The 22,666-nt window shown below is 44.2% G+C and overlaps 1 protein-coding gene across 2 annotated transcripts in view; it reads left to right on the forward strand.

The window, feature by feature from the left end:
• TSPAN18 (tetraspanin 18) overlaps nt 1-22,666 on the forward strand; it is a 134,361-nt gene that overhangs the window by 77,770 nt on the left and 33,925 nt on the right. For both annotated transcript variants that reach the window (XM_018569895.1, XM_018569894.1), the window contains exon 4: nt 14,919-15,019. The gene's annotated coding sequence lies outside the window, so the exon portion shown is untranslated. The remainder of the gene's footprint in view (nt 1-14,918; nt 15,020-22,666) is intronic.

Genomic DNA, 22,666 nt, shown 5'->3' on the forward strand with positions numbered 1-22,666 from the left:
AAGAATTGTTGCGCTGTAAACAATGTTGTGCTAATGTTTCTCTCAAATACTGAAAGTGAACAATACCATTATCTTACTCGCTACTAGCGCCAAGTACAGCTGGGAAAAATTTGTGTCCATAAAAGATTCTTTTGATACAAACATCTGGAGACGGGACCAGCAAGGCTTGTTCTCTTTGTTTTATACACAGTTGCACGCACACGGATAATTATTGTTATTTCTTTTATTGCTATCCAATGTTTGAGGGGAATTTAGAGATTGTAAAATCTGTCGGCAGTCTCTGCTAGAACTTTTTTTCGTCTTTTAGTTTAGAAGCATAAATTCAATACGAATTGGCAGATCCTTAGATGCTCGTGGCCGTGTTTTTTTAAAATCTCTGCTGACTACGACAAGTGTAAATGAGTTTGGTAATGATGGATTTTGTGATCTTATCTTCTGCTTTTTTTTTTATTAACTCACCGCGGTTTTGTGGTGGATATTGAACTATTTTATTCAGAGGTTGGGTTGTTGCTTGGAAGCCCGTGGTTGGGGAACCAGTGCTGCCAGAAAGACTTAAAATCTCCATGCTTGTAGGTAGTAATAACCTGAGGAAAATGGAAGCCATTAGATTGGTATTCGCAGCTAGTTAACTCGCATTTTCTGAAGGAGAGGCTAGCAGTAGAAGCCTTAATATTTCTCTTCACCAGGGCTAAGCAAATCCTAGGATCCAGATGGAAAGTGCTCCTTAAAATTTCCAGCTGGCGCCTAACTTTTAAGGTGTCCTCTAGTTTTTAATGGCGCTGGCACCAGAAACAATCCTGCTGGCTCCTGGATTGGACAGACTTGCTCCTGAAGTCCATATTATTTTGTCGACCCTTGCTCTTGACACAGGTCACCTTTTGTAGTCAGATATTTGTTTTCCGAACAGAGCCCATTAACTTAACTATGGGTGAATATTTTGATATGCTACCTTGACAATCTGACTGCCTGCCTATCGCCACATCTGCCATGTTTTGGAACCTTAAGTTTAGGCCAGGCCCACAATGACTTGTTCCACTTCCAATGATGACACGATTGCACTTTGTGAAACTATTGTATTATGAGGATTAACACACATCAGGTTTGGTAGACGGGCTCTGGGAAGACGGGAAGGTTCTTCCCTTGATCCAAGTAACATTTGTTGGTGAGTTCTGAATGCAGAATCATAAACTCCTTGGAGGTTTCAATTGAACCATGATATACCATAAGCTTTGCCAGACTTGGTGGTTTTCAACTGTATTCAGCATCGGTCCCATGTATGCGGCAAAAGCGCTCATGGTTGGCTCATCATTTTCAAGGCATGACGATTGATGGTCAGGTTTGATGACCCTATCCAATTCTATTGCTCTTCTTGAGATCAACCAGCACCAACAGTGATTGCTTTGTGTTCCCTCATTACAAAAGTATAAACATTTCTGGAATGCCACAATATACGGTAGCATTATCAACAATGATGTACCTTTTTGTTATTACAAAGTCCTCCTTGAACACCAGTCAGTGACTTTGCCTAGGCTAAGATGATGCCATCACTCTCTACTGCAAGCAGGAGTCAATTACTCCGTTTCCCATCCCTCTGATCAGACTGCAACATTATAACTTTGCAACGAGTCACATGGTGAGAGGCTGAAGCAAATTCTAATCTGTGTCAGACATTTGTCATCACAGCTGAGAACCACACAGACACCAGGATTTACATAATTCTGTAATCCCCGAGCTGGCGTCTCAGTTCAGGAAGTAGATGATGAACCTGGATGATATCTAAACAAAAATGACTCCGTTCTTCTTTACATAAAGGCATTGTCCAGATCTCTGTGGTAGAAATAAATGCCTAGAGCATTCCTAAGCATGCATGCACTTTATATACAAAAATATATCTGATGCTAGGTCTATTGTAAAACTAAGGCAATCTGGCCGCTCGCATTTATGTCTGGAACTGACCAAAAACACTACTATTGAGAATCAGATTCAGCCAAAACACTCGATTTGTCATCTGAGATTAGCAGCCAGCTTCAGAAAACTAACAATTAAAAAATGCTGCTGACCTTCACATTCATACGGAAGAGCCCTGGGACATGCAAAAAAAAGTTATGATGCATAATTCTGCGACTGAAAGCCAGAATTCTGTGATTAAAAGTCAGAATTCTGACTTTCAAACTCAGAATTATGTTTCATAAATGTCTCCCGGGTACGGGCCGCACCCCCCTTGTGACGCCACTGCTCTTCCGTACATTCATACCCTGTAATTAACTGGGAAAATCCATCTCGGGCAAACAAATTTGTTTTGCCAAGAGATATCTTCCCAGATCTATACACTTTGGGTACCCATAGACTTCCTAGGGCAGTTGGATGTTTATACACGATCAGATCACTCTCATACGCCACCACTGCCTGGCAGATCCATAAATCCAAACCAGTGTCAGATTGGGTACAATTAATTTGACCACTACCAAGAGTTATCTAACATTTTTGGGTACTTCTAGGCTGGCCATACGTTATTTTTTGGCCAACTTACAGGGATGGAGGAATCTGAAAAAAAACTACTAGTATACGACCAACATTAGACACTTAACCTGTAATTTATAAACCAGACCTGGACAATTATTCTGTTGCTTCCTTGCAATAGAAGGCTTTTTTATCTCTCTGCTGGGTGGTGACACCGAATTCTGCCTTCAAGCACTAAAGCTTCAGGCAGGATCTTTAGCATTTTACAATTTGGGTTGGATGCTTGCTTCTTTCCCGCCATGCACTGTGGTTACATCTGCCTACGGCATTATAAAAAAGAGTAATGAAGTTGGAGCTGGCAGGAGCGTCTATCTAACTCGCATGGAAGTGAAAGCTCTGCCAGAGGTTGTAGTATTTAAAGACAACGGAGTTCAAGTTCCCACCTGCAGGACGGGTTGGTATTTAAAGTTTCCGATAGAAGGAGCAATTGAAAAGAGTTTTTAGGGGAAGCGACAAGTCACCTTATGGAATAATAGTAAAAAACCCAAAGTTCTAGAAGACAAATGAACATGAAGTCTCTCACTGCAATTGAAACCTGAAATTCTGCTCCTTTTGTTTCTCTAGCACCCCGTGTGTCATGTCTACAGCGCTGTCTTGCAAGCTGACGCGCGATACCACGCTGCGACACAACAGCACATTAAATGACTTGTCTGTTTTCAGGTTCATGTCAGGAGACCCGTCTAATTGTACTCATTTGTCTTTTATGTGGGTTGGAAATGAGATCTGGCATTCCTCCAGCAATGAGAGGGTCCGATTCCCCGGAGACTCAAGTGCGTCGAGGATAAGCAGTTATAGCAATGTATTTAAAGGCTTAACGCAAAGGAGATTATGGGAAGGTAATAACATTCCACGAGGCATCTGGATGCAATTGCAATATAAAAGATGATAAAAAAAAATGATATTTATATCCAATTTGGGCAGTTAAAAGTTGTGGTATACAGATGGCAGCCCGCAAGGTCCCTACGGACATGATGTCTGGTGAACAGTTTTCAGTCTTTAACTAAGCCTATAGCCAGGGTCGGATTCCCGGCAAGGCCACCGAGGCCCGGCCTCGGGGTGGCACTGAGCAGAGGGGCGGCACAGGTTTGAAGTCACCCGACGCCCAGAGCATGAAGTGCCGGGCGGTAATTTTATTTTCTACATTTAGCTCTGCTTTGCACAAGCCGGGCTAAATGTAGAATAGGAGAAATCACTTGTTTCTTTACAAGTGATCTCGGCGATGTCGCCAAGAACACTTGTAATTAGACTGCTGGTCCGTCCTCCCCCCTGCCGCCCCCCTCCCTCCCCAGCACTTACCTCTCTCCATGCTGCGTCCTCAGTGGAAAAAAATGATAAAAAAATAAATACATAAATAAAAATAGGTAAAAAATAATAAGTAATAATAATTACATTAAAAAATAAATAAAATTTAAGTGATGAAAAAGTAAGAAAGAAGCAAAAAAAAAAAACATAAAAAAATTCAAACCAACCCTGCCACACCCACTATCTGGTTGGCATTCTCCTCAGTGGGGGGGGCATTGCCGAACCCGGCCTTGGGACGACAGGGAGGGTAAATCCGGTCCTGCCTATAGCTAAGCCTGCATGGTAGAAGCATCAATTGGCTAAGATGGATTTTCTTGGCCAATCACTGTTGATTTCCCCCATGACAAGTAAGTTGTCTAATGCTCCCCCCTGTCCCATAGGCACAAACATATACATTCACCTGATGTTTACCCATCATTATAAAGGCTGATTCTTTTGCTGTCTATATCACTCATGCCTTGTAATTGAGACTGAGTGCTTTTCAAGTAATTCTTCATAGCTAAGCACTCACTTATGTTCCTGGCTGAGACATAACATGGCAATCGGCCCTGGTGCCCAACCTTTGGCCTGAGGGCCAAATGCGGCCCTATGCAGACCATAGCAGCCAATAGTGATAGCATTAATTTGTAAATAATTTATGACCATGATCTGTAATAGTCTTTTATAGAATGTCTCCATCTCCTGCATTGTGGCGTCAGTCTCCAACCATCCCAGTTTAGTGTCTGCTGTCTCTGAGCATCTTCTATATGTCTCAACTGTTTAAAAGTCTTCTAACATATACTAAATGTGTGGCCCTTTGGAACTGTCAGGGGCCACAGCTGAGGCTCCCAACATCTTTTAATATGACAACCACTGAGCTGGCCATACATTGGTTGAATTTCGGCCAAGTCTTGATGGCTTGGTCAAGATTAGACCAGTGTGTTTCTCCATCAGGGACCCCCAGTTGGCAAAAGTCAAACTTTTGTGGAAGGAGTGGGTCTGACAATTCTCTGACAAAATGTTCAGGTAATCCGACAGCGGCACACCTGGTGTTGTCAGACTACAATAGCCCTCTAGGGGTGGAATTCCCCTATCCCTGCTGCTAGTGTGGATGGAGGAATAAAAACCCAGTGTGTGGCCAGCTTTAGAATGATGTCAGAAAATATGGCAATCACCATACCTTGGAACTTTTAGAAGTCCGCAGGCCTGAGAGAGGGTGTAGCAGGGGGTGGGGTTGATACCAAAGGGCAATAGTTGCAAAGTGTGCTGTACTGATATGGCGCAATAGTTGCAGCATGCTTTCTGTGCCATAGTGAATTTAGGAGTTTATTAGCAGTGCACATATTGACCTCTGGTAAAAATGTTGGAGGGGAAAATGCCCTAGCTTTGGAGGTGTCACTGGAAGAAAACAATGCCCCCAGGGTTGGTGTAAGAAAAAAATTGCCCAGAGTACCAGTGAATGACCAGTCATGAACTGATACCTGTGACACTGGCTGGACAGAGTATATATAGGGTTAATGCCACTACTGAGTTATGGTCAATTACCTGAGCAACAAGAACAGGGGCCAGAGTGAGTTGACATAGCTAGCAATGTGTGTGCAATGGCCTTGTTTGGCTGTGTGGGGTCCCATCTTGAGATTAGGGCAAGAGGTGCCTAATGCACAAAACCTGACTCTATATAAGCACTGCCCTTGTTCCCTTCCCTGTACAATAGCAGTCAGGCCAATAGTGGTGGCAATACCAGTTTGACAGACAGGCCATAATGGCAACTCTTGGTGCCCTTGTGACAGCCCTGCCTGTAGGCATGGTAGAGCTGGAGGGGACTCCCAGCAGGCAAGCTGACTAGCCAGAATTACCGGGCCAAATCCAGAGAGTTCCCAAGTATATTAATCTAGAAAAATGGGGATAGAGGGAGACATTTGATAGTTGTAACACACTGCTGTGTGTCCATTGTCAAACTAGGACATCATTGTCCTACGGTGACAATGATGCTCCTCCATAGAAACAGTACGTAAGCTATGTCACCCTGGGACAGAAAGTACAGTATATTACAGGCAGAATCACTAAGAGGAAATAAAAGGGAACAAAGATGTAAAAAATTCCAGGATTACAATTACAAATTACAATTGGAGGACTGGGAAGCTACAATCTATTACATTGTTGTACTTGGATTTAGATGCACTTTAAGTAACTGGGCAAGGGTGTTCCTCTGCCGGAGTGTATGTGTCTGTATGTGAGTATATATGTATGGATAGATAGATAGATATATATATATCCATCCATACATACACTGAGTGGCCAGATTATTATGACCACCCCATCAGTACTTCGTTGGGCCACGAGATGACTTCGTTGAAAGGTGATGCGAGGAATCTGACACTGCACTGTTGCCCTTCTGTTGTCTTGTACCAGTCTTGCCACTCTCCGTTCTGCCCTAACATTGACTAGTCGCTGACGGCCACAATTCCCACGTTCAGACCCAGATTTTCGGCTGACTGTCCGGTCTTTAAACACTTTAACAATGAGCCCCTCTTGAACATTTAACGAATTCTGCTGTTTTGCTGATACTCGCTCCATGGCTCCGAGCGCCAACAATCATCCCACGTTCAAAGGCTGTTAAATCGCGTTGTTTCCCCGTATCTTCAGAAACAAATCACTTCTACTGTCATGGTAAACAACCTGCTTCCCTATTTATAATGGTCTGGCCCTCTAGCAACTTCAGCGCCAAATTATAGCTAATTTGCCTACAAACGTCAGGTGGTCATAATAAACTGGCCACTCAGTGTATGTATGTGTGTGTATAGATATATTTCATTGTAAAAATGCTAACATAAGGGTTTTTTCATTATGCATCTCGCCAGTTTGAACATTTCCAGGACATTTCCAAGAACTCATATTTTCAGAAAAATCAGGAAATCGTAAACCTTTAGCCAACTTTGCTTGTAATGGCCCTGCCATCTGTCCTCATTCCGAACATTCAAAAAATTCCATTATGGAGTCTTGCAGTGTTTTCAGCCAACAAATCCGACCCATTATTCACACGCCGGCTGAGATTAGATCTGAAAAGGGGTCGGAGCTCACCCCCAATCCCACGAAACTCATTTCAGCATTTGACAGTAACATCAACTACATGACATGCTGCCTTGTTCCAGCGTTTGGGAGGTGACAGCCGATAACAGGCTCCCCGTGATGTAGAGTAGATTCCGCCGCTTCGTCTGCTCGCGGATGTGGCGTTTTTTATGACAAAGTGTGGCGAATGTGTTTTTGGTACCGATTGCGCCCTCCAAAGATGACAAGGTCGCTGTTATCTAGATTTAACTCAAAGTCTGAAAGCCTGAAGTCTGAAGTGTTGGATGGATTTTTTTTCCCCCAAGCCGAAGTTTATAGACACAGCGGTGTTTTTTTTGTTTGTTTGTTTTTTTAGAAACCATGAATTATAGGAGATGAATGTGCAGCCAAAAAGTACTTTGCTCTGGGGCTCCGATTTTCTAGACCTGGGAAACTTTTCCCTGAGATCGTTTGCTTCCTTCTCATGTCTTAAACTGTATGTGTACTTGTACCATGTGACCACATATTGCCAGAGCATTAAAGTCCGATTGAGCTTTCAGTGTAAATATGCTGAATACATTCCAGGTGCATCAACAAAAGGCTATACAATGGCCCGAAATTTGACCAGTGTTTGGCCCCCCTCAGGATCCCCCATCCCCAATCCCACCTCCCTTCATTGACAGAAGTCCATTTTTCAATGAACTTTTGTCAAAGGAGCCGGTCCAAAAATCTCTGGTGACTGCAGCCAATTAGCTAGAGTCATTGTTCGGATATTTTGACGGTGGTGGTGAGGGGGTTCCCCAATGCATCCTGTTTAGCCAGTGTATGGCCAGCTATACAGTTCATTTTCTTTGGAAAGAAAGGATAGAAAAGCCTTTCAGCATGCTGCTGAGAAGGACTTATGCTCTCTCTGTGTAGAAGCAGTGGGCTCTTTGCATAGGTACAACACGCCCAGGGCCGTCCCTACCTTTTTTGCATAGTGGGAGGTGGCTGAGCTTTTAGTCGGGGGTGTGTGTTGAGGGGTGCTGGCAGGGGTGGTCGTCCATGCTGCCGGTCTCGCAATTAGATGCTGCCTGCCTCATTATGGGGACACCCCTGGGCATGCTCCCCTGCTGAGTCAGAGCTAGAGCATGGTCCACTGTGGTCATGATCAGGAAACCCACACTTAGAAATACCATGTGGCCATCCTTGGAGTGCATGCAGATTTGGTTGCAAATAGGCTGCAGAAGATAATGATCCAAAGTGCAAAGAGCAAACTAAATTCCATTTAGTTCGATTTCCAGCAGATGGGAATCTTACAATCCTCTAATTCTTTGCGGCTTCCTGAGTGTTTGACATGAACATATATGAACAGTGACCTGTCTGTTGCCGCGTTCTTCTGAAGATCACTTTTTGAGGAGGATTGTGGCTGTGCGGGGCTCGGGTGTGACAGTTACATTGTATTTGTTTATCCTGGGAACATCTTGATCCCCCTTCATCTCTTCCTGTGGAATGTGTCCTCCTTTGGTGGATATAGAACAGGCTCTGGCAGTATATGATGTGTAGTATGTTAAGTACAGCTTTGAGATGTCCCTAATTTTTTTGGTCCAAAGTTCCTCTGTTACCCTTTCCGACGCGCTTACATGTCAACGCTATCTAGTTTTATACAACTGCATACTGTTTAAACTCTGGCATGAGCAAAGAATGTCCTCATACAAGAATCATGCACATTCTTATTGGCGAACTTTTGTATTTCTTCCAGATATGTGCAGTAATCCTTCTAAATTGGCCCTAGTATATGAGATGGGGACCTTAGATTGTAAACACTCGAGGGCAGGGACTGATGTAATTGTACAGTATGTAAAGTATGTAAAGTACTGCGTAAATTGCTGGCACTATATAAATGCCTATAATAAACACAATCCAATACACTTGGATGAGTCGATTTGCATTGAGCTGACCACATTCATATGCATATCAGACATCTGTACAGAAAAAAAAATGACTGTAGATTCCCTTTTATCTCGTCTTTATTGTTTATTGTATTTAAATTGATGGTTTTCTCTAACAGCTTTGTGTATCTGTCCCATGGTGTGTACAATGGTGTGAAAGCAGCCATATGCCCACCAGCATTTGGTTTTTGGCGTGCGTCTTAACTGGTGAACATTTGTCGGCCCTCATCAGTTATCTGACCTGGTGATGGCACCTCTATAAAAATCCTATTTTTTGTTTTTTATTATTTTGTTAAAAAAATCCAAAGATAAAATATTGGTTCAGTGTTTCTTGGTCTCGGGATGTGTTCAAGAAGAAAACGGCACCCAAACCGTACTGGGTATGTCAAAGGATCAATCAGATTTGCATTAAAAACTGGTAGGGTGGAGGGAAGGGACTTTGGGACCCCTTAAAAAAAAAAAACACTTATTGGTCTTAAAGTCAACCTGTAAGTATAGAAATGAGGTAGCTGCCATTGTTAACTAACAAGCCCCTTGTGTGATGGCAAAGAGGATTAGACCATTACTTTTTATGAAGACATCAGTGGTCTATTAGACCCCTAATATCACTTGGGGACCCCAAAGAAGCTGATGAGGCAGAGTTCTGCTTCATCAGCTATTTAACTAGCCCCTTATGTGATAGGAAAGAGGATGTGACGGTCTTCTTTATGGAGACATCAGGGGTTTAGTAGACCCCTAATGTCATCTATAGAGCCCAGAAAAGTTGATGAAGCAGAGATCGTGCTTCATCAGCTTCTTCCACAGGTACAGCAGCTAAATGTGTAATGCACATCACTTCCAAGTTCAGTGATTGGAGGGGAGATCAGCTGCTAAAAGTGTGCTGATCTCCCTCTGATCAAGCAGTAGAGACCCGATGTGCCGGTCCTGGGCCCGCACAGGGGACAGTGTTGCCCTGGGTAGCCGGTGGTGGGGGGCATAACCCCCGCAGCATACATGCGATTGGGTGGCTCACCAAGTCACTGAACAGTAAACTTAAACAGGAGCATAATCTAAAAATACAAACGATACAAAGTATCAAGGCTTTAACAACTGTAACATGCATTGATAAGGTTATCTACATGAAATCGATCACTTTCACATGCACATCTGAAAAACATTGAACAGATTACAGCTCCCCTTTAAGTTGGCGCGGTGCGTAACGAGATCCGTATCTGCTCTCCCGAAAGTTATTCCTGTGGAAATATCCCGGTGGAAAGTATGCACTGCGCAGAACTGGTCGTCCTCCTGACAGCCCAGCCATAAATCTTCATTACATAGGAGGGATATAAATATACTTGTATTGTAATGAAAGTCAGATGGTCAGAGCTGTCATTTTACATTACACCCTTTCCAAACATCTGACTTCAACGGCAAGTGCCCGCAAGGTCAGAGCCTGGAGTCGGCCCTCAGCCCTTCCTGTAGATAGGGTCTGCCTCTGAAGGCCAAAAAGGGGTGTTTGAGTAAACATGACTTTCCTTTCCCCCTAATGAGTGGCTTCTCAAGCCACCCCGTTTCCTCTTCACGTTACAATATAGAGCATCGCAGACATTTTTACTGTATAAGAGAGATGCACGTAGAAAGTCTGATAATCCCAGTGTGGGTGTCTTTTGTTTTATTGATCTATAGAATATTATTACAGAATATTTATCTTGAGTTGTTTTTGTATTGCTTATCTAATATGAACATGTTACATTAGCTCTGATGTGTGTGTGTGTGTGTGTGTGTGTGTGTGTGTGTGTGTGTGTGTATAGGTCCATGAGTGTTCTAATTCTTAAGAGTACCTGTACCCTGGTACATTACGTTCTCTGAGGAAGTCGTCCAAAAGCTTCTTGAATGATTCCAGACTAATTGCGGAAATTACTGCTTGAGGCAGCGAGTTCCAGACCCTAACCGCGCGAACTTAGAAGAACCCCCTTCGCCCCTTGTGTTTGAATTTTTTTTCTACCAGTTTTAGGTGGTGTCCTCTAGTCTTTGTTATGGAATTAATCTTAAAGAGTTTGTTGCTAATGTTGCTATGACTATTGAACATTTTGTACATGAAAATCATGTCCCCCCTTAATCTCATTACTTCCAACGCAAACATGTTTAAATTTAGTAGCCTTGTCTCATAGTTCTGGTCCTCCATCCCCTTGATGAGTTTGGTCGCTCTCCACTGGACTTTCTCCAGTTCAAGGACATCTTTTCTGTGTACCGGTGCCCAAAACTGCACCGCATACTCCAGGTGGGGCCGAACCATTGATGTGAAGCTCTCTATGCACTGTTGTGCCAATCTGAAGGCCACACAAAGTTTGGAGGTCTGAAGCTATTGACTCTGCAGACGGTTGGCGACTTCTGCGCACTGTGCGCTTCAGCAACCTATTACGGGACCCACACTTGAATTCTCTGCGCTCCTGAGAGCGACCCATTCTTTCACAAATGTTTGTAGAAGCGTCTGCATGCCGAGGTGCGCGATTTTATACACCTGTGGGCATGGAGGTGATTAGAACACCTGAATCCAATGATTTGGAGGGGCGTCCGAATACTTTTGGCAATATAGTATGTATGTGTGTATCTATCAGACACACACCGTATATCTAAATATATACAGTATGTTATATAATTTATAATTATTTTACACAATTTCCCAAACCGCGAGCCTGCCAGCCAAGCAGAACGCAGGGAGTGTTGATGTGGCATTAGGCAACAAGCTCCTCGTGTTACCGCCATCAGACTGCGTGTTTCTGTTAGGCCTCGACGTTCATTATTTGTTACCATATGCAAGAGAGAAAAAAAAGACTTATCCTGCCAGTCCGACCTCGCTCCTGGCACTCCATGAGGAATAGACTTTATTTTCCATGACATAATACGCAGATAGATGGAATATTTTAACCTGTTCTACTGCTCGGTGCCAGGCTGCACATACAGGAGTGGGCACAGGTTCTGTGCAACTGGCCAGAGGCATAAAATGGTAGTATTGGTAGTAAGGTTTTTGGACTATTGATATGATTACCTGGCCCTATCGTTTTCATGTTAATTTGAGTGGGTGTTTTATTCTGGGGTTCCCTCCCTTCGGAGGGTCCCCTTTTTTGTGAAGAGCTGCTGGAGCGGAGTCATCAGGCCCAAATATTGCTTCCTATCCTGTTCGTGGCCCGTCGCCTCATCTCCACCCACCCCATGGGTCCAGGATCACCTGGGCTCACAATAAGTGGGTTGAATGATGCTGGGCATCAGACTGAGGACAAATGAGGTTCTCTGCTACTATGTAGTCTTTATACACAAAGTCTGTAATCTTTGTTTGGCTTCCTCTAGCGGAGCGGTGAATGTGAATAGGATGTAAATGAAATAATCTAATTGTGTGTACTCTTTCCAGCTCTCGAAATGCATGTTGTTCTAAAGAGCGTGGCGAGCGGCTTGCCTCATTTAGTACCGTGCTGTCTGAGCAGACTTATTTCCGATCTGCTGAAAGGCTAAAACACTTTAATGTCCATGGCCTGATGTAAATGGTGTCATTTGCAACGGATATGTTATTTAGATGTCACTGCTCAGTGAGGACCGGGAAAAGGTCGCTGGTTTGGCACTATGGGTGTCCTGTCATCTCTTACTGTAAACAGCCGCTGTCCTGATCTCTCCTGTTACAGTTTTCAGATTGTCCTTAAATGTTTAAAATTGTTACGAATAAAGTTTCAGATCTAGGGATGTTATTGGTGGGGTTTTTCTTTAAGGTGTCCTTGTCTGGACTGGTTATGTAGTAGATTATACGGTCAACTGGTGGGTGAACACCTGACCATCACACCTCTATAAGCTTGTTGGATAGAACAAAACATTGGGTTTTGTAGTTGTACTTGATATGTAGTTGGACCCCCATTATGGAGATGATGGCCTTCAATGTTCTGGGAAGGCTTTCCACAAGAATTTGGAGTGTGTCTGTGGGAATTTATGTCCATTCAGTCAAAGGAGCATTAGTAAGGGCAGGTACCAGTTGACCACTGATGAAAAAACAAAACAAGGGGCACCTTCCCTAGTGTAAATACATTTTTATTAAACAAATGGCAAAAGTAGAAAAATACTCACAAAAAAATAGATAACAATGAGCCTTCAAAAATCAAAGGTTGATCCTCAGTCTTAACAAAAAGCAAGATTCAAGTAGTCACTCGCACTCCATGATATCAAAGTCAATGCTGTTTATTGACTGAGATAACACACATCTCCTTAGCCTTCGCTAAGGAGACGTGTGTTATCTCAGTCAATAAACAGCATTGACTTTAATATCATGGAGTGAGAGTGACTACTTTAATCTATCTACATTTCACGGAGGCATCCGTTGTCACCACCGCACCCACCCAGTTGGATTTGTGTTTTTGTCCGGTCAGGAGTGCGATGGGACAGGAGGATTAAGTTAGCAAAAAGCAAGACACAGCATGTGAGAGCTGCACAGATGTTGGTTCCTGTGTGACAGCACAGTATGCCTATGTTGACCACTGTCAACAGGACTGTAAGGGGACTGATTCACTGCGGGTAAATCTTAATGCCACATGTGCTTTAAATGGCAGTGATCAATCCACCACTAGTGACTGTTTGGTGAAAGTCACAGTACTTGCTCTATAACCATGTCCCTAAGTGAGGGATAATCCAAAATGTTTAATTGCCAACACAGGAACTGGGGAAAAAATCTTACAATGGGACATTTGTTCTGGTTAGCACCATTTAACCAAAATACCAGTTTTGAGGCCAGGTACTGATGTTGGATGAGAAGACCTGCTTCATATTAGACATTCCAATTCACCCCAGTAGGATTGAGGTCAGGGCTCTGTGGACGCCACTCAAGTTCTTCATCACCAAGCTCATCAAACCATGTCTTTATGGAGCTAGCTTTGTGTACAGGGACACAGGTTCATCAAGTTCAACCTTTGTGTGTCTTTGCACATGTGTGTATACGAGTCCCTGTGTGGTCTAGTTTTTAAGAGTACTTGTACACCTGTAGGTTATGGTCATGCTGTAACAGAAAAGGGCCTTCAACAAACTTTTGTCACAACATTCTAAAATGTCTTTGTGCACTTTAGCCTTCACAGTACCCTTCACTAGAAACACTCAACAATATGGAGGTGTGTATACACACTTGAGGCCATATAGTGTATAGCCCTTTACAAAGATGTCGCTCTTTGGTAGTGGGATTTCCCAGCTTTATGGAAAGTCCAGTGGGCAAAAGACCTCCCTTATCAATCTTTCCCAAGGCCTTTCAGAGTGGCAGCAGACCCCCAAACTGAAAGTCCCCATGAGTAACCAGAGTTTCTTCCCCATAGAAACTGCCTGAGTCTTGAGTGACCTTCTATGGAAATAATATATTTCCTTTTTAGGTACAAACCTAATATTGGAGTGTAGTACACCTTAAGAAAGCCTATTGAGGAAGCCATGTCACATAGAGTCACTACCTCTTCTGATATGGCTGCCCTAAAAAAAAGTGCGACATTTTTGGGGGTCTTTGGTGATATCTATTTTTGAGTTTCCCGGTCTGTTTAGTGAGGGTCCTTCTCCTAGCACCACAAACATGATAGAAAAATACATAAAGAAGATGGGAGCACCCAGCACCCCTTGGATGGTGGTAAATAAAATACAATTCCCCATGTTATTAAAAAAATTAAAGTGGCCTAAAATATCTGAGAGGATCCATCCAGGGTTCAAGATGGATGAGTAAAACTCTTTCATAGGGTTTATAATATTAGACCATATTTGCACTATACAGCAGCGGTGGCTGATGGGGCTTAAAGGAATCATTTGCATAACCCTGCCCACTATCCTGAAGTTAGGAAAAATCCTCCTTATTTTTCAGATTTGTGATGGAATGAGACATGTGATTACAGGTACCTTCTGTTCTGAGAAGGCTTTACTGTAAAGACAATAAAAACACTTGCTGCTGATGGGGTCTCCTATCTCTTTGTTGCTTGCTTGGAAATGTTGAGATTATCAGCAGTCCTGAATATCTTTTTTTTTTTTTTCCTGCATTTGTATCAGGCCTGGTAATCTTTCCTCTTACAGATGACACACAGTAGCCAAAGACTATCAGTCTGGGTATTGGTGAAACCGCTTAGTGGGAGAGCTTCATGTTTCTTGTCTGTTTTTCAGGAGCTCCTGGGAGGTCTACTGGACGGAAGCTGGCGGTCCTGATTGATGTGATTTGACCAAATCTGAAGTCTGATCGCTGAGAAATTGGCAGCTTTGACGAGGTGAGATTCTCTCAGTTATTTCTGAATAATGGAATGGCATGAGACATAGAAATTCTCGGAAAGAAAAGGAAAGATTTTTACCCATAGCAAGCATTTGCTTTTATTCTTTTTTTCTTGAATAGAATGGTTGGAATTTGGTTGGTATGGGCAAGGTGGACAATTTTATTTTTGTGAAGAGGACCAGAGGACTGTCACTTTTAACCATGACCAAAATGTGACCTTTTTTTTTGAAGGATGCAACAGATTGTTAAATCTAGTTAGGTAACCACTAGAAATGCTAATTGTTCCTAGTATACCGAAAATGTACCTTTTTGTTTAAATTACTCTTGAAAAATAGGCACACTTCCTGTTCTGTAGCCTCATAGCTGTATATCTGCAGTGTGCAATCTAAGATTTCTCCCTCTATCTGTTAGTCCAACCAGATTTGGTGTGAGGTTTGGTGATATCACTACTGTACTACTCACTGTGCCATGTTTCCATGCTTTTTGCCATATTGTAGAAAGCCTGACCCATGCTTTGATTCCAAAAAAGATGCCTTGTTACTAATAGGGCGGAGTGGACTCTTTTGACCTGGTGGGGATTTTCACTGGATACATTGTTCTGCACTGTTGCCTTCGTTTTAGACCAGCTCCCAATTTTGCTGGGGTAGCTAACCCTCAGGGCCGGTGCTGCCACTAGGCAGCCGCCTAGGGCGCACTGCTACCTAGGGCACAGCCTCGACCCCCCCCCCATGGTGCCCCCCCTGTTTCAAATTGCAAAAGCCAATAGCAGGCTATTCACCTGTCGCCTGCGGAAGCTATCAGGCGGGAGAATGGGATTGGGGGTTGCGCCGCGGGAATGGGGCTAGGGGGTGCAAGTAGCTGGTCTTGCCATGGGTGCAAAATAGTCTGGCACCGACACCATTTTTTACCCGCCCTTCCTCTTAACCTGTCCAATCCCAGATTGCAGATTGTATCAAACAGAACATGTACTGATAATGTCACACAAAAGCTGACTGATTCACATGAACAAGTGAATTCCATATATACCAGCTATAAGGAGACATTTTTAGCAACACAGATCACTGAGAGAACTGCTGCGGCAATGTAAGCTCAGGTATTTGTTACACCAGCACAAAGATTTGTCCTTGTACATTCAATGTGTATAGTAGTTAAGGATAATTATTATACAGGATTTATATAGCGCCAACAGTTTGCGCAGCGCTTTACAATATAGGGCAGACATTACAATTACAATACCATTCAAGACAAGATGGTAAGGAGGGTAGATGATAATGGAAGCCCTTTGAAAAAAATAAAGGGCTCCACTCAGACATATACAAATGAATAGGTCCGACCCTCGCATGTGAATTGTATATATTTCCGTGAGCATGAGATTGCACAACCCAAACTACATTCACTCCAGCAGGTGAATTTCCATCATGCAAGGGACTGTGAAATCTCAGCAAGTACATCCATAGTTGTAAATTGGCCACTTTGTGAAGAGCAGGATTGGTGGTGGAGCAGGATTGGTGGTGGAGCAGGATTGGTGTTGGGGCTGGATTGGTGTTGGGGCTGGATTGGTGTTGGAGCTGGATTGGTGGTGGAGCAGGATTGGTGGTGGAGCAGGATTGGTGGTAGAGCAGGATTGGTGGTGGAGCAGGATTGGTGGTGGAGCAGGATTGGTGGTGGAGCAGGATTGGTGGTGGAGCAGGATTGGTGGTGGAGCAGGATTGGTGGTGGGGCAGGATTGGTGGTGGAGCAGGATTGGTGATACACATAATGGTTAACTTGTTGCTATTGTTCTTATCACCTCTTGGTTAGTAACTGCAAACACAAGCTTGCAAGCGGGCCCAGGAATTTCAAAAACTTGCCCTTGCGGTGCGGCTACCCCCACACTGCAGGGGTTAAGTGCTTGTTTTATCTAGGGGGAGCTCAGATTAATCCGATACACTCACCTGATTCTCAGCCCCATGGCAGTCAGTGATCGTCTCTTTTCCCCTCTGCTCTGGCTATGGACTGTCCCTTGGCGTCCTCACGCACAAGTCAATGGACCTGCATAAGACATGTTGACATCAGTGGTCCTTAGACTGCCGGAGCCCAGGGGAGAAGAGGCTGCGGGGACCGGTCTAGCAGCCCAGTGGGACTGAGAATCAGGTGAGTTTATTTGAGCCCCCTAAACAAAAAGAGGCTACCACCTCAGACTGCCTCATTATGGAGATACCCTGAGTGCAGGGGTAGCCCCTCTGCAAGAGTAAGCTTTTTACATTTCTGACGTTCTTCTTTAACTTTTAACCACCTGCTCACCTCCCTCCCATCTTCCTCCTGACACCCTCCCGAGCCGGTTCCGGGCCGCAGATGGGGCAGCACCCGCCAATGGGAGCTTGCCGTCTGTCCATTTTTTTACAACGGGCGGCAGGCAAGCAGTTAAAGGGCTACTAACTTTTTTTTTTGAATGGCGTTCAGCTTTAAAGGAGAACTATGAGGTGAGTGCTTTTCACTCACCTCATAGTTCTAGCCAACCTGTAACAATGAGACTGTCACAGGTCGGCTCAGTAGATCGGGAGGTGAGCGAACACATACCGGGTTCGCTCACTGAGCTTAGGGTAACGGGAGGACGCTAGTTTGTGTCCTCCCGTTACCCTAAGGAGAACTATGGGGAAAAACACTGACCCCATAGTTCTCCTTTAAGGTTAATAGACAAAAACCCAAAGAACCGGACGGCGGAGTATTTTTATATAAAATGCACCTTGAGCAAAAAGGTCGCCGCCGCATTTCCCTTTTAACGTACGACCAACAAAAAAAATAAAAAGTCAGAGATAAAGGTCTGCGAAATGAAATTTGGGAAGGAGTTGGAAGCATTAAGCCGACATCCTCGCCGGGTTACCGGAGACGTCTCCAAATGTCTAGAGCAAATTGTTCTCATTCCGTGTGACAGATTGCAGAGGCCCGGAGTAGATTACGCACGGCGGTCACATACGCTCGGTGGATCACGGCCAGCTGGCCCCGAAGACAGCGCCGACAAATCCTCTGATTTTGGAAGGGGGGGGGGATAGAGAAGTTACTGATGTGCGGAATTATTGGCCTGGACAATTTAATAGACTGCGTGACTCATCGGCCAATGATATATGCTACAAGCGGGAATTTATTTCTTTTTTTGGAGCATCGTCTGGTCTATAGTAACAATTTATATCTCCAGAAGAAGGTGCAATCTTTCACCGCTAACTGAGCAATCACTTGTAATGGTGACTTTGGGTTACGGAGGAACAGAAGATGGATCGGTAGCGCGGCGGCACAATCAATAAACAAGATGTTATTTAGCTAAGTATATGTCTGAAGCCGTGACACCTTCTATGCCTCTCGGAAGGAGAGATCTTCGCTTGGAGCCTGACATTTCTCCGGGGATTAGGGCTGTTTTATGAGACTCGAGTGGGAGAAAATGAAGTGTTTTTTCTGTATATCCTTTCCAGGGGGACGATTATATCACATAGGAGCTGCTTTCACTCCAGAAGATTTGTAGAGGAATGCTTGATGTGATGCCATCTCGATTTTCTCAGGACTACATAGCCCATCATGCACTGCTTCCAGCAAGCAATGATAATGTTACATTGTTGAGTTGTGCTGAGTGAAATGGTGTCAGTGCATTGAGGAAGTCCATCCTATGGGCATCTACAAAGTTCTATGGATATGGTTATTAGGAGTGGGATAGAACCTTTGGAAATTTAATATAGAAATACAGATTTAGTTTTTGACCACAGATACCCTTGAAGAACCCTTTATCCAGCAGCTCGTAGAGCAGGCACTATTCTAACAAGCCTGATGTCATGTTTCAGCTGGAATATGGTGGATCAACACCACCAGGCAGCAGCACATGACATATTGGGGGTGTTTATCTTTGAAACAGCTTCTTAGCCCAGGAAGTAGATGATGACTTGGAATGATACCCGAACAAAGAGGGGTCCATCTGTAAAGAGGCACTTTTACCTTCCTCATGCAGAGCAAAGTGCCAGTGTCTCTGCAAAAGGGATTCCCTGACTCCTTAATACTCGCTCGCTGACATTCCTTTGCAGCCCCATGCATGTCTGCAGCCTGCAAGAATACCCGGCACTTCTGGGTATGGGGTAACATGGGACCTGTTACAGTCTACTGTCTTCGCTTCCAATCACTGGGCCTGATCAGTGTCGCATGACCAGGAGGGTGATATCACTGATCTACTGGGTTGTTGTTATTATTATTATACAGGACAGTTTGCACTATCATAGCTAATTTCAATGCCACCTGTGGAGGAGCAAGGGGGTGCAGGCAATGCAAGTAAAAGGAGGGTGGGGGGCAGTTTGCAGGGACACTGTATGGGCAAGTTGACATAGCCTATTTCAGGCTCATAAACACAGGCAGCTAAGCCTGTCCAGTATAAATAGCGGCATATTTCCCAGCTAGGGTGCTGCGTACAGACTTCCTGTCCCTTTCCCTGCTTCCTGTGTTATCTCAAGCAGTCTAATTAGCCCTCTCAGTTCTCCTCTTGGATCACAGATCAGTTGGTCTCCATGTTGTAGAGATGAGGAGAGTGTGAGAGTTTGAATAGTCCAGCAAAAGATGAGTGTTCTCAGCCCAGCCCAGCTGAGCACATTTCTGACAGATCAGCACGTATCTTCTGTACTTGTAGGGTCGTTAAAGGGATAAAACCCGGGGAGCGGTGCATGTAGTGCAGAGACATTCTGCATATGTGTTTTTCCTTTGCCCTGACATTGCACACCCCATTTGCTCAGAAATATGCTGTAAGCACAGGGTCAGCTTCAAAGCACCTCAATAAATAGGGATTTGAATGAATATGTCCTTCTACCCATTACTATAGCAACAAAGGAAATCCCTGACACAGGAAAGAAGAAAGAGCATCGGAGAACGGCTACGAACCCTCGTGAATCAGACTCCATTTATGCTTCGGCCCTCTTCTCTGCCTTCCTGGCCACTTGTTGCTCATTATTGGCTGACATCACTACTATCCAGCTCAAGAATCAATAGAAGCGAAGTGCTGGATGCAGATCTTCAGCCAGTAGTAAATGTCATCCTTTGAGCCTGATGGAATGGGTGCGGCCACCAACACCCTGAGAAATAGGGGTTACTCCAATTGAGAAATCCAAGTGTAGTTGAGTCAGAAAGGGAGCCAATCAAATGTCTAAAGGGGGCCAAAGTTTTTTGTTTCCACAAGCACAAAAAGGGTATTGAGCAGCATTTCGGGGGAAACGCATATGCCTGATGAAGCATCCAAATGCCTCCCAAAATGTGTTAGTTACCTTTTTGGTTTTGCATTGCCACTTGTGGACATTATTAAAAAAAACAAAAACTCTGGAGTCATCACTGTCCAGTCGGCTGTGGCGGTGCTCTGGCTGTAATGGGGTGTGTTGTATAAAGCAAGGGCAGATGGGGACATCTAAATTCCTTGCAGGGGTAGTTTGCTTTATTGCCCATTCAAAGCTTGGCGTTCCGGTGCATTGCACTAACGCACATCATTTTTTTATTTTTACACATTAATGTGCATTGCGTTAGGGCAGCCCATTCATCCACAATGTCCCAAAAAAATGCATATGCACCATTTTGGCAAGGCAGCACCCCACAACGACGGCTTAAGTGGTCCCTAACTCTAGGCTTAAGTGGCCCCCAACGCTAAATCTATTAGATAGGCCCGGAGCGCAAACTGAAATAATAGTCACAGGACCTACATGACATGCTTTTCCTGTTTGGGATGGGGTGGTTTTTTGGATGCTGAGGGCTGGGTGAGCAGTTTGGGGTCTGTGATGATGGTTTGTTTTTTTGGCATGGCTGTCTCTGGTATGGAATCCTTGATTCATCATAGTCAACTGTAGTTGGTTTGTTTTTTGCGGGAAGCCCGTATCTAGTATGAAGTCCTTGATTCATCATGGTCAACTGGAGTTGGTTTATTTTCGGGGGCCCGTCTCTGGTATAGAGTCCTCACTTCATCTGGGTCTACTGGAGTGGACCAAGGGTTGGGTTGGTCTTGAGTTGTCTCTGAGGTTCTGTAGAAACAGTGGAGGGTTGGTGGTGGTGACTTCAACCTTATTTTCAAGGAAACCTGATTTATACTTGTATTTGATTGTTGTCATTTTGTAATAAAAGGCCACTTTGGCCATTAACTCCAGTTTTCCATGTATTGAGTTATTTGCAGGCAAAGTATTTGGTGAGCTTAGGGAAGGGGGTGGAATAGCAGGTTTTTGGGAGGTGGACAGGGGCAGAAGTTCTACCCTTGTCATGAGTTCACTACTATGGGATTGAGTCTACCTGGAGGCAGCCCCGTATCTTAAAGATGCCAAGGCATTGCTTTTGCAAGCCAGCTGAAGTGTGTGTGTGCGTGCGTGTGCGCGCGTGCGTATAGCAGTTACGAAGTGTAATCATTGCATTGTGATAACGGTCCCTTTTTAGGATTTTGGTCCGGTTTTATCATGGCTGAATCCACTGAGTCGAAACGTCTGGTCTGTGTCCAAACTGACAATTAGCCACTCGTTATTCTAATAACTTGTACCGCTGCCACTAGCCCCATTACACACGGCTTGCTGAGTGACCGGTACTCCCCCCATCTTCTAATATAATGGTGTGCGGGTCGGCTCCGGGCTCTTTGTATATGAAGCAGATGAGTCAATGTAATTAGTATCTGTAATAACCTACACAGAGGGAAAAAATAATCCGTTATAGACTTGTTAATTAAAACATGACTTCACTTTATGGATTATAGAAAGATCTGCAGAGGATGACACCGAGCTTGTGTTATTCTCCGGCATTTCATATTAATCTATTATGAGCCAGCGGTGCCCACAGACATTAAAGCGGACCTATACTCAAATATTGACTTGTCTTCCAGTAACTCCGTAAGTACAGTCTGCAATTATACATTCTGGACTGTCACAATGTACCGCAACTATAAAACTACACTGAGTGGCCAGATTATTATGACCACCCCATCAGTCCTTCGTTGGGCCGCCTCGTGACTCCACGAGATGATGAAAGTTGATGCGAGGATTCTGACACGGCACTGTTGCCCTTCTGTTGTCTTGTACCAGTCTTGCCCCTCCCCCGTTCTGCCCTAACATTGACTAGTCGCTGATGGCCACAATTTGCACGTTCAGACCCAGATTTTCGGCGGACAGTCCGGTCTTTAAACACTTTAACAATGAGCCCCTCTTGAACATTTAACAAATTCTGCTGTTTTGCTGATACTCGCTCCATGGCTCCGAGCGCCAACAATCATCCCACGCTCATAGGCTGTTAAATCGCGTTGTTTCCCCGTATCTTCAGAAACAAATCACTTCTACTGTCGTGGTAAACAACCTGCTTCCCTATTTATAATGGTCTGGCCCTCTCGCAACTTCAGCACCAAATTATAGCTAATTTGCCTACAAACGTCAGGTGGTCATAATAAACTGGCCACTCAGTGTATTCTCGGGCTATGATAACGTTACCAGTCTGTTGCAGGCAGGAGGAAGCATTTCCTCAGTCTCCTCTTCCCATTGATCAAATTGTAACAAGTCACAGGGGCTGCTCTGTGTTGGAAATGTGTGGATCTCAGTCTGGGAAGTAGATGTTGATCTTGGCTGATGCTTGGACAGAGATGGCTCAGTCCTTCTGGATAGTAAAGGTGAGCCCTGCAGATTACACCTAG

Source organism: Nanorana parkeri, unplaced genomic scaffold (assembly GCF_000935625.1).
Source record: "Nanorana parkeri isolate BGI_ZX_2015 unplaced genomic scaffold, ASM93562v1 scaffold1420, whole genome shotgun sequence".
Lineage (NCBI taxonomy): Eukaryota > Metazoa > Chordata > Amphibia > Anura > Dicroglossidae > Nanorana > Nanorana parkeri.